Below are 13,124 nucleotides of genomic sequence, written 5' to 3' on the forward strand. Positions count from 1 at the left end.
CTATAAAGAAAGCTGAGGGCTGAAGAATTGATGCTTTTGAACTGTGGTGTTGGAGAAGACTCTTGAGAGTCCCTTGGACTGCAAGGAGATCCAACCAGTCCATCCTAAAGGAGATCAGTCCCAGGTGTTCATTGGAAGGACTGATGTTGAAGCTGAAACTCCAATACTTTGGCCACCTCATGCGAAGAGCTGACTCATTGGAAAAGACCCTGATGCTGGGAAAGACTGAGGGCAGGAGGAGTAGGGGACGACAGAGGATGAGACGGTTGGATGGCATCACCGACCCAATGGACATGGGTTTGAGTAAACTCCGGGAGTTGGTGATGGACAGGGAGGCCTGGCGTGCTGCGGTTCATGGGGTCGCGAAGAGTCGGACAGGACTGAGTGACTGAACTGACTGACTGATCAATGGTATAATTTAGTAGGATAATTCTAGTGATTTTTAAAAATTTATACTTTCAAGACCTATAAAATGCCCCCCCACCTCTTTTTTGCCTCCCAGTTTTTGCAAACTCCTACACATGCATGTGGCTCAAAATACCAGGTATAATTGAAAGTTCCCACATGAGGAAAGAAAAAAAACACAATGCTATTTTGCCGGGAGCCAGCACACGAGATCCCACCCATGACAAGGTCATGAGGAAAAAACCTGACAGGCAAGGCAGATCATGTTTTCAGGGATTCCAAAAAGCTGCCCCCAGCGCTCACCTTAAAGATGATATCTGTCTTTCTGATGCTTGCTTCAATAGACTACTCCCTAATTTCTGTGACACAGGCAGAAGGCCTTCCCCGATCTCTTCCCAAATAAGAATCAATTTAGAACTTTAATCAGTAAGTTTCCTGGGTGGTGGCATTTTATGAGATTATCCAGGGTGAAAGGAGTGTTTCAATTTAAACTCCTTTGCTGGTATTTTAGTTTGTTTGGCAAATGCATTTATGCCCTCGGTACTAATATGCATGACTGCTCATAATACCCTAATCATAAAATAACATAAAGAACCTGATCATATAAAGGCCCTAACAGACATAGAGCCCTTCAGGGGGTGAGGAAGCCCTATTAGAAAACACAAGAAAAATTATTCTAAAAGTAGCTATTGGGTTAACATTTGCTTGCTGTGTTTTTGCTCTTAATGTGCTAAGGTTGTGTTATAGAAACCATTGTTAATATAGTTATAGATCTAGAAAAATAAGAGCTTAGCCCTCGTGTGGAAACAATGAAATGGTTGTTAATTATCAGCCAGGAGTGCTAGGCAGAGGCTGCCTCACCAAAGTCCCAGAGTCAGTGTGGGGCAAACTTCTTAGATAAACGCAACTGATAACTTCTGCAGAAGGATTAATTTTTGTGTTAACAAGGTTGTACTTCTACTCTGTACTGTTGCCCTATGAGACTGCTACCTTTCAGTTAAGGTCACCATAGAAACAGAAAATAGGTTTACATTCACCTGACTTGCATAAAATGTTAATAGGCCTCAAGGCCAGAAGATAATGTACAAGACCCTCATAAACAAAGAAGTATGCAGAAAACATCCTGGTTTTGTGAAGGACAAGCTGATGTAATGTTAAACTATCCTCCCCTCAGAAATGTACTAACTTAGGGTATAAAAGCTATGGTAAAAAATAAAGCATTGCCAGACTCTGCCAGACCCTGCAAACACCCCCGTCTTGTCATTCTCTCTCTCTCTCTCTCTCCCTCGTAGACTTGGCCCTATCAAGGCTGGTCTCACGTGTCTTCTCTCTCGCTGACGCCGTGCATCCTGAGGGTACCCCCTGGATCCTGCCGAGGCTGGACCCCAGCACTATTTAACACTTATTAAGGTGAAAAAAACAGTAACATGCTTTTTGTTTGTTTTTTGGTAGGTTGTCCTGTGAACTGCTTCACAGTAATTGTTCCTTTCAAAGAATTAAAAAGATAAGGTTTGAAATTCACCTGAAAGGCAGTGCTCAATGATGTGAGCTTCCAAATAGGGGAAAAAAAAAAAAAGAGAGAGAGAGCCAGTACTTTGTGCTGAAACAGGTCCAGAGTACAGAGTTCTACAAGTGTTCGGTGCCCATGCCTGGCCATCTGGCACACTGGCCAACCCTCTCCCCACACCGGCCACTGGTCATGGGATGAACAGGAGCACTGGAAGGCTCAGCTTCAGGAAAATCTTTCACTCTGGCTGCCCTGGGTCATCTCAGGAATGCAGGGCTTTCCTCAAAATTTTTAACGTTTCTGGGGAGTCCTGGGACCCACTGGGACTGGCGGTGCCACTTGGGTGGAACATCTCCAACCTGGACAAAGGTCAGTCAGTCTCCATCCTTCAAGGCACTGTTTAACGCTTGACCCTGTGTGTGATGTCCCCACTAGCTTCAAGAAGCTCCAGGACTCATGCTGTTGGAGTCAGCCCCTGCCCATGACCTGGACTGCTTCCAGGAGGGTGGACTTCTGAGTTGACCACTTTTTCAGGCTGGTAAAATATTTCTTTCATGAGACTGTGACCCCTCCCAAAGGGGCTGACACTCTGAAGTGAGATGGCTTACTCACACTGGATACAAGAGATGATCAGGACTCTGGGATGCCAGGACAGAATGCCCCCCACACCTAGCTTTAGACTTGAGCTCAAGCAGCATCAATGCTTGCCTGTGCCTGTCCTGACTGTGGTCTCCTCCAATCAACACCCAAGGGCAGCAGGAGGCTGCAGGCATCTCTTACCCTGTGGACCTTTCACTGCTGGACACCCAGGGATAACCCTATCCCTCTGTAAGTTCCTTGCCCAGCTGGGCAGTCCTCTGCGGTGGCCAAGCCTATCTCCTCCGAAGGCTTTCAGATCATTGCTTTAGAACATTGATAGGCCCTTCTGATTTGGATTCTCCTTTGCCCCCAGGGAATTTGGTGGCCTCATGCTCCCCTGGGATAAAGGGAGAACATTTCTTACAGTTTTACTAACTCTACCCACGGGCCCCTGCTGGCTGGTGGCGATGGGTGGAAGGAAGGGGTGGGGTCAGCAGGGAAAGAAGTCACATTATGGGAATGTAGTGAAAGAGAAAACAGAGTTGGAAGTCAAGTTGCTCTCCATTTATCCTATAAAACTCCACTCTGTAAACTGGATATGACCCCCAAATAGATTATTGCTCACATTCTGTGGTATTCTCTGGATGAGATTTGCATTTGTGGTTGTCATCAGTGGAGCACAGTTATTACTTTTGAGAGAGTCCTTGGAAACCAGTACTCACAGCCTACATGACTGATGAGCCAGTATCATACATAAATGATACAAACAGGATTAAATACATGCAGGGGTTAGGAGATCCGTATGGTGTCAATACAAACGTGTTCCAGAGAGTGATGACATTGTGAGTAATACCATGCTACATTATTTTATTGTTGTTCACTTGCTAAGTCGTGTCCTACTCTTTGAGACCCCATGAACAGCAACATAGGCTTCCCTGTCCTTCACTATCTTCTAGAGTTTGGTCAAACTCATGTCCGTTTAGTTGGTGATACCATCCAACCATCTCGTCCTCTGTCATCCCCTTCTCTTCCTGCCTTCAACCTTTCCCAGCATCAGGGTCTTTTCCAATGAGTCTTCTCTTTGCATCAAGTGGCCAAAGTATTGGAGCTTCAGCTTCAGCATCAGTCCTTCCAATGAATATTCAGGGTTGATTTCCTTTAGGATTGACTGGTTTGATCTCCTTTCTGTCCAAGGATTCTCAAGAGTCTTCTCCAACACCACAATTCAAAAGAAACAATTCTTCAGCAGTCAGCTTTCTTTATGGTCCAACTCTCACATCCATACATGATTACTGGAAAAACCATAGCTTTGACTATATGGACCGTTGTTGGCAACGTGATGTCTCTGCTTTTTCTTTCTTTCTTGTTTTTTAATATACGTCAAGGTTTGTCATAGCTTTTCTTCCAAGTAGCAGGTGTCTTTCAATTTTGTGTCTGCAGTCACCATCCACAGTGAATTTGGAGTCCAAGAAAGTAAAATCTGCCACTGTTTCTATTTTTGCCCCTGCTATTTGCAATGAAGTGATGGGACTGGGTACCATGATCTTCATTTTTTTAATGTTGAGTTTTAAGTCAGCTTTTTCCACCTTCCTCTTTCACTGTCATCAAGAGGCTCTTCAGTTCCTCTTTGATTTCTGCCATTAGAGTGGTATCATCTGCATATCTGAGCTTGTTGATATTTCTCCTGGCAATCTTGATTCCAGCTTGTGAGTCATCCAGCCCAGCATTTCAAATGGTGTGCTCTGCGTTTAAGTTCTTCTGGGGGGGTTGGGGGGAGGGAAGGAAAATATGAAATTATCCAAGAATAGCAGAGTTGATGACAAAGAACATGAAGAGAAGATCTCTGGACCTAGACAGAAAAAGAAGGTCCTTGGACATTTGCCACAACTGGACGATAAATACATATCAAAGTATCTCTTGCACCTCTTTCTATCCATTATTCTGAATCTTCATCAATGAATCACTGTACTTTCCAGGGACCCACATGTTTTGTAAAACATATTTTAATCACACTATTTAGTTAGACAGGGCCTTTTAAAAAATAAAGAAGACTGGGACCCCATATACCCCATATAGGGGCAGCTCTGCTTGGCTGTGACATTTTCTTTGAAAGTTAGTATAAATTGACTCACTACATAGTACCATGTTCTGTATCGAATGCCTTGAGGTCATACCAAAAAACCCATGTGATGTAGCCACTGCCCTGGAGAACCACACTCTTGGTGGCTACACAAAATTCAGGCATATGAAACACATCAGGAAAAATATAACAGTAGACATTGAATGGTGCTTAATTAGACACATCTGAAAATAAAGGGCAGAAATGGTTACGGCTCAGGACTTTGCAAAGGGCAAGTTCGGTTTGGGCTGGTGTCCCCAGAACCGCTTGGTGGCTCTGGATTCAGGCACTGAAGTTCCAGTTGGACTTGGACTGGCTCAGAAGTATACAGACAGTGGGCTGGGCGGGGGACAGTGGGAATCCTTGAGTAGGGAGACCCGAGGATACTCTGAACTGAAGAAGGCACAGCCTCCATTTTCTTGGAACTAGGCTCTCCCTGAAGAGCATTTGACTGCCGTGGAATGCGCATAGCGAGTCATTAGGGAACCCTGCCCTGCCTTGCCAACAGGTGATGTTGATGGAATACCCTCTGGAGTAGAAGTCTCTCATTGGGAATAATCTCGGTGGTTTCTTCAACACCAATTTCTTGACATAGACCTAGCCCAACAATCACACTCTTTCCTGTCTCTCTTGCCATCCTGTTGCCATCCTCCTGCCACCCTGCTGGCCCTGGTATGGTTTCTGAATTTGCTGTCTACCCTAGTGTCCAAGCACAAATGTTGGTCTTTTTGTATTCCTAACCCAGCATCGACTCAGTGTTACATGTTGGCAGGAGCCTTGGACTTGATGTCAGAAGACCTAGGGCTGAATGAAGCTGGCTCTGTGACCTTGGGCAGGTCACTGCATGACTCAGAACTTCTGTTTTCGTTCTTTAAAATGGAGATAACGATGCTTCACTACTTACACTATGGGGTGTTTTGAGGAGAAAAATGAAGTGCTTTAGCTTAAAAGAGTAATGTGCTGTGCTTAGTCATGTCAGACTCTTTGCGACCCCATGGATGGTAGCCCACCAGGCTCCTCTGTCCATGGAATTCTCCAGGCAAAAATACTGTAGTGGGTAGCCTATCCCTTCTCCAGGGGATCTTCCCAACCCAGGGATTGAACCCAGGTCTTCTGCTTTGCAGGTGGGTTCTTTACCATCTAAGCCACCAGGGAAGCCCAAGAATACTAGAGTGGGTAGCCTGTCCCTTCTCCAGGGGATCTTCCCAACCCAGGGATTTAACTGGAGTCTCTTGCATTGCAGCCGAATTCTTTACCAGCTGAGCTACCAGGGAAGCCCTAAAAGAGTATTATCTAATACTTAAATAAAACTTATTTTGTGTTGGGCAATTGTATAAGTGTTTTAGATATTTTGACTATTTTAATTCTCACAACAACCCTATGAAGAAGAAGCTGTTAATGTGGCCATTTATGGTGGGGAAGTTTAGGCACAGAGAGATTAAGTAATTTCCCAAAGAGTAACACATTTATTAAATGTAGGACCTGGGGTTTTAACCTGGCACCCTGATACCAGAATCCGTCCTTTGAACAGCCATGTTATATTGTTTATCTAATTGTTGCTATAAGAGCTAACACTTATATAAGGCTTAATATATTCCAGTGTGTGGGCTCAGTCACTCAGTCATGTCCAACTCTTTGTGACCCGATGGACTTTCGCCCGCCATGCCAGAGATGGTTCCAAATGTCCGGTTAACTCACTTAAATCTTACAGAAGTCCTTGGAGGGATGTGGAGGCAGGTATTGTTGTCATCTGTATTTAAGTCATTTGTAAAAACTTCCCCAATGGGAAAGTGGAATAAGTAGATGTAACTTTCCCTGTTCCTCCCACTAAGCGTAACTGAAAGCCCTGTACATTATGTAAAACAATATGTAAAACAGGAAGGCTCAGAGGGGTGGAGAGAAGGCAGGCTGACAAGGGACTCAGAATCCAAGGAACCATATGATCATGAGTTCCCTGTATTTTTTTTTTTTTTTTGCCTCATGTATCCCAGACTTGGAGCTGAAGAAGCTGGCAACTTGGAAATGCCAGTGAGCATGGACAAAAGAAGCCCCAGCAGCCACCTGCTCTCTCCAGCCAAAGGAGCAGCCTAGCAAGACGGAAGCTTCTTAGACAATAATTGCTCTTCTCCAGTCAACCACTACAGCGAATCTGTGGCCCCATTTCCACCCCTGCCAGTGGCGAGACTAGATCCCTGCTCTTGTGAGGCTTATACCAGGAGCCCCATTCTCTCTGCCAGCATGGTGTCAGGAAAGGCAGAATAGAGAGCCAGGACATTCATCCATAGCCCTGGGAGATAATGAAGCCTCCTCCCGTGCTGTCAGTGGAGGTCAGCAGACAGCCATCTGTCACCAATGGGGTGCCCTTCCCCCATCCCCACCCCCGGGGAAAGTGTCGAAGGAGGTCTAATGGGGTGTCAGGATTTCCCCCACTGCCTGGCAGTAGTGAGGTCCTCTTATGTCTGCAGCAACATGTCAGTGAGGCTGTGAGAGGAGCAGTCATGAAGACCTCCAAGCTGCCCACCCAGAGAGATAAGATCACTACTGGCCTAGTGCAGAGTCAAACTCCCACCCACACCCAGCAGTAAAGAGGAGTCCCACCTCAGGGGTCCACGAAGGCCAAATGGAACCCTGTGCTACTACCCCCAACTAACAGTGAAGAGGTGGTCCCTGCTTCCCCAATGTCCCCCGCCCTGACACAGTGATGCCACAGGAAGCCAGAGACAAGGAAGGCTTAAATAAGATCAGAGTCTCCTAACAGAGGCTTCCCTGCTCGCTCAGTGGTAAAGAACCCCCTGCCAGTGCAGGAGACGTGGGTTCCATCCCTGGGTTGGGAAGCTCCCCTGGAGAAGGAAATGGCAACTCACTCCAGTATTCTTGCCTGAAGAATTCCATGGACAGAGGAGACTGGTGGGTTATGGTCCATAAGGATGCAAAAGATTTGGACATGACTTAGAGATGAAGCAATGACAACAACAGTTCCTCACAGAATGCCCCATATGTTTTGCTGGAATCAATTTTATTTTATGGATTCAATTTTAAAAATCGCTCATCACACCAAGAACAAGGAAGAACTCAAACTAAGTGAAAAAAAGACAAATCGATAGATACCAACACCAAGATGACAAAGAGGTCAAATTATCTGACAAGGATTTAAAGCAGTCATCATAAAGAAGCTTATTTCACTTAACAAAATGCCCTCCAGGGAGGCCTTTCTCAGGAAGGAGAGTAAAAATAAGAAAATTAGGTCCATGTGTGCTCATTTTTTCTTATTTTTCCTTCTAATATCTTAAAGAACTCTTTGACAACTTTCTGAAATACTGCATCCGAAGTGTTCCCTATCATAATGATTAGAATTTATCTAAATCTACTAACTCTTTTAACAGCTTAGAATGTGTGTTATAGAGACAGTGGTTGAAAGATATTTCACCGTTTCTCATATACTGGCTTTTATTTTATCAACAACTAATTTCACACAGTTTCCCTTGCTTATTTCCCCAAATCTCTTTTTCTGACCTTTTTTAATCAAAAAGCAGAATTTAACTATAACGTTGTACTCCTGAGATTTCTGATCATAGTGTCAACAAATTTTCATCCTTTTGTTGCTGCTGTTACCTCTGTTTATATAGATTAATTGGTATCTTTTATCTTTAAGAATCTTTGTTATCACTAAGAAGCTCCTATTTTCCTTTCTGGTTTTGTATCTTTTTCCCACATCTTTCTCAAACTATAATCTTGCTTTGTGTTCTCTTTTCTTCTTTATTTCCATCTGACATTTTACCAATACTTTGTCCCTACACTGGAAACCTAATATTATTTATTATTATTTTTCTTTCTTGCTCTTGTGAATTGAAAATGATAGATTTCAACAGTAAACTTCTTTCTTTTTCTAAATTACCTTAGAACTAGAGGTTTCACATCAAGTGCTTTACACAACAGAAACCTCAAAATCAATTTTCTTTTTTCACTAAAATGAAGGATGACAGAGCGATTATACAAAATCTTTTTTTCCTATCCTCAGGTACTTAGAGAGAAGATCCTTCTGAAAAGGAATGAAATTCAGAAATATCTGGGACTAACATGGGGTCTCTACAGAGTCATGTATCATGGAGTCAGCTGGCCAGACACTCTTGTAATAGATGATTTCAGTTCCCCAACCAGCGCCCGTTGTCAGCACTAAAGCGTGTTGGGCAGTGTGTGTCCCAACGTAAGTGATCTTGTCCTTCATTTTCCTGATGAAGCAGCCTCAGCCATGAGGTGTCTTGGGTAACCACCATATCTCAGGCTGGGAGGGCTCTGAGGTATTTATTCGTGAGCTCTGAGTTTATTCCCCAAAATCCAAGTCAAATCAGCCTAAGTGTAAATAACTCATTGATCTAGGGAGCTTCTGGAACCCAAGGGAAGGATTAGTGTTCCTCCAGGATCTTGGCTTCTTATTCACCCATGGCTGGGACAGCAAGCAAGATAAGATTAGCTAAAAAAAGATGGAGTGATTCTTTTAAAATACTAGTGTACTCTCTGAGGATATTTGTTTATTATAGTCTGGCAATACTTTTCAACAAAGCTTAACATTTGCTCTGGAGGAAAATATTGCTCCCTCACAATTCAGTCTGAGCCAGATGGGGACACTTTATTCCCCCTGGCAATAGAGTCTGTGGAAGCTGCTATGAAATTATGAGAATTGTGGTATTTGGGGGGTGGGATACTTGAAAGAACAATGGGTTGGTGGGTGGGAACCCAACACGATCCCAATTCAGTCTGTGACACTGAGCAAGTCCAGCTTTTTTGTTTTTTGTTTTAATTTGTAAATGGAATTAATCAGTAGTTTTCAGATTTTTACAGTATGAAAACTCTTTTAAATTTCAAAAAGTTGTGGGTAGCATGTGTAAAGGCATCAATTTTGTTGCCTGGTGGGGGGCAGAAAAAAATCTGTAAGTGTATATTAGTTTCAAGACTTGCAGCAACTCCAGTCTCGATAAGTTCAAATGCCACAGACCAGTGGTCTGATTGACTGTGATCCCTTCTGGCTCTGATATTCTGGGATTCAAGTCAGAAGAATTTGGACTCCTTAGAAAACATTCAATTATTCAAGAAGAAAGCTGACATTAAATATTACCAGACTCAAGAGCAGCATTAGAAATTTTGAGAGAGGTGAATTAAGGCAGATTTCAGGGTCAAAAAATCTGAGCTGAGAGAGATGCTGGAAGGAGGGACCAATACTAAGAGCAGTGGGAGGCATTGAGAGAATGGGGAGCCTGTTACATAATGTGGTTCTATTTTGTGCCCATCGAAGCTTACTAAAAAACACTGTTGTGGCTGGACCAGCCTTGTGGTTTTATGATTGCAACACACCCTTCAGAAATAATTATCAGGAAACTTTGAAAGAATAAAAGATTATTACTTACAAGGCCTAGAAATTGCATAGCACATACCTGGGCTCCTACAATGAGGTCCTAGGTAGGAAGAGAATGCTTTTGGGCCTGGGTTTCTGCTTTTATTGGGGGCCTAGGCTTTTGTAGTTCACTTATTGAAATCAACCAAGATCTGTAAAACAAAGGAATCTCCTTGGAGGAGGAGGCCTGGGTTCAATCCCTGGGTTGGGAAGAGCCCCTGGAGAAGGGAATGGCTACCCATCCCAGTATTCTTGCCTGGAAAATCCCATGGACAGTGGAGCCTGGTGGGCTGCCATCCAGAGAAGTCACAAAGAGCTGGACATGACTGAGTGACTAACACTTTCGCTTTCAGGAACAGAGTCAGATGGCATGATGGCTAACCAAAGGAAGCAGAGGAGAAGGCAGTCTTGACTCTCTGACAAGGTGGACCAACTCTTCTGATTTTAAGCAAATATATTATGTAATAATATTTAAATATAAAATAATAATAGAATTAATTATATGTGATAACATTTGTTCTATTAAATAGTGTTTGCATATAAAGGCATCAGGACAGTGGGTAGTATAAAGTAGGCTACTTTCCCCTCTTCTCCTTAATCAGAATAACAGTTGATATGTTACTTATAGCCTTCTAGTTGTTGCTTAGTCACTGTCACGTCCAACTCTTTGCGACCCCATGGACTGCAGCTCGCCAGACTTCCCTGTCCTTTGCCATCTCCCGGAGTTGACGCAGATTCAAGGCTAACACCAGTTGAGCTGACATCAAGAAGTTACTGGCAATGTTTGGGGATAATTTCTACAATGTACGTACAAAAGATATGCTCACAGAAAAATACGTCTTTGTAACTTGTCTCTTTTTTATGTTTTCAGTGTTTTGTATGCTTCACATAAAAAAAGAGATTGATTCTCAAAGACATTCTGCCTTACAGCACTCTTCCTGAAATTTTAAGGACATCTGAACTTGACTGTTTTTATTTCCCAGAGTTAAACATAGACTGGGTATTAGGTTGAGGATATCAAGTCACATTTCTACCCAAATAGTCATCTAACTGATGAGAAACAAGACAAGCAAATAGGGACAATACTCAAGAATTTTTTTTTTAATGTTATATATTGCGGTTCATAATTCACTGTTTTTTTTTAAAAAAAATTTGTTTATTTATTTTTACATTTTTGGCTGTGCTGGGTCTTTGTTGTTGTGCATGGGCTTTCTCTAGCTGCTGCTAGCAGGGGCTACGCTTCTTTGAAATACACAAGCTTCTTATTGCAATGGCTTCTCCTGTGATGGAGCACAGGCTGTAGGCACAGGAACTCAGTCTTTTTGGTGCATGGGCTGAGTTGCCCCGTATCATGTGGAAACTTGCTGGACTTGGGATCAAAGTCCCCAAGTCCTTGGGGCCCCAAACTTGGGATCAAACCTGTGTCCCCTTTATTAGCAGATGGATTCTTAACCACTGGGCCACCAAGGAAGTCCCTTGAGAATTTTTAAAGTTAACAGTTGTCAAGATTTTTAAAGGTTATTAATATTTTTATTCCTATTTTCAAGCAAATATTCCCTTAGAAGAATAGAAACTCCCTCTATTTCTCCAGCAAACTCAAGTAGAAGCTCTAAGAAAAACATATAGCTTAGAACAAAGTGTAGATCCAAATATGAATCAAATTAAATGTGGTAGTGTTCTGAGAAGTTCATGCAATGTAAGGAAAGTAGATCCTTTACATTCTCTTTGAAGTTGTAGAAGTGTACTGACAGAGGAATCACATTCTCTTTTTTCAATGAATCACGTTACTTGATTCTTCAGTGAATAATGATCATATACTCACGTACTGTGGGTGATGTGCTCTGTTTTCACTTTTCAGAATCAACCTTAAAGGCAAAACATGTTTAGGTAACAATGTATAAGTGTTCTAATCTAAACCTTGAAATCTGTAAATTGATATATAGCTGATAGAAATTGAAAGTGGATACGTGAGAAAGAGGAAATGGAAGTTCCAAACAGAGAAAATAGTTGGGAGAAATCCATCAAAGAAACAATAGAAGACATTTTTCCAAAATAAAGCACACATCTCCAGGTTGAAAGACTGGGCTGATTGCTCAGCTCAATGAATGAAATGTATGTCCACCATGAAGCCACATCATCGTGAAATTTCGAAAGCCCAAGGATAGAGAAAAGATCCTGAAAGCTTCCAGATAAAGAGAAAACCACTTTAGAAGTAAGTCAGACAGAGAAGGAGAAATACTATATGACATCCCTTATGTGTGGAATCTAAAAAGAAATGATACAAATGAATTTACTTACAAAACAGAAAGAGACTCACAGGGTGAGAGAATGAACTATGGTTGCCTATACACACTGCTGTATTTAAAGTGGATAACCAACAAGGACCTATTGTTTAGCACATGGAACTCTGCTCAATGTTACGGGGCAGGCTGGATGGGAGCGGGATTTGGGGGAGAATGGATGCATGTACATGTATGGCTGAGTCCCTTTGCTGTTCGCCTGAAATTATCACAACATTAATTGGTTATATGCCAATACACAATAAAAAGTTAATTCCAGGAAAAAGTAAAAACGGAACAAAAAATGAAAAGAAAAAAAAAAGAGAGAGAGAGAAAGCCACTTTATATACAAAGGACTGGTTTTAATGGCATTATTTGTAGCCTTGTTAATCTTGCCATAGAGATTTTTTTTTCTTCCACTCAAGCCAATATTACTGTTGTCAAACCCTTTCTCCTGAAAGCCTGTCTTCTGAGTTTTACCTCTGAGCTCTTCACTCACTGCCCTTCTTGTTCCACACACTGAAACTCTTCCTACAAGGTTCTACCAAATACCCACAACAATCTCATCTCTCTTTAACCCATTTCCAGATCTGACACTGGGACAGACTAAGTGAATACTGCCCTAGATCTATCTGCCTCTTTGCTGGGAGAGGCATCTCTTCAGCTGTCTTCTGTTCTGGGCAGTACTGAATGTGGATTTCTCACTCCAGGCCAGCTGGCCTCAGCAAGGTTGAGGAGATTGCCTCCAATCTGCTCTTGCCACACCAAGATATTGATAACTTCTTTTTTTTTCTCCTGCTTGGAGCTGGGTCAATCTATAAACACCGTCACACCATCACTAGAATT

At 42.6% G+C, this 13,124-nt stretch overlaps 1 long non-coding RNA gene across 1 annotated transcript; it reads left to right on the plus strand.

Moving 5' to 3' along the window:
• The first annotated feature begins 1,729 nt into the window (after window positions 1–1,729).
• Window positions 1,730–12,414, plus strand: LOC122682843. The gene is made up of 3 exons (XR_006337557.1): window positions 1,730–1,815; window positions 6,602–8,814; window positions 10,353–12,414. It is a non-coding gene; the product is annotated as an uncharacterized LOC122682843 (long non-coding RNA).
• Window positions 12,415–13,124: the final 710 nt, after the last annotated feature.

Source organism: Cervus elaphus, chromosome 3 (genome assembly GCF_910594005.1).
Source record: "Cervus elaphus chromosome 3, mCerEla1.1, whole genome shotgun sequence".
Classification (NCBI taxonomy): Eukaryota; Metazoa; Chordata; class Mammalia; order Artiodactyla; family Cervidae; genus Cervus; species Cervus elaphus.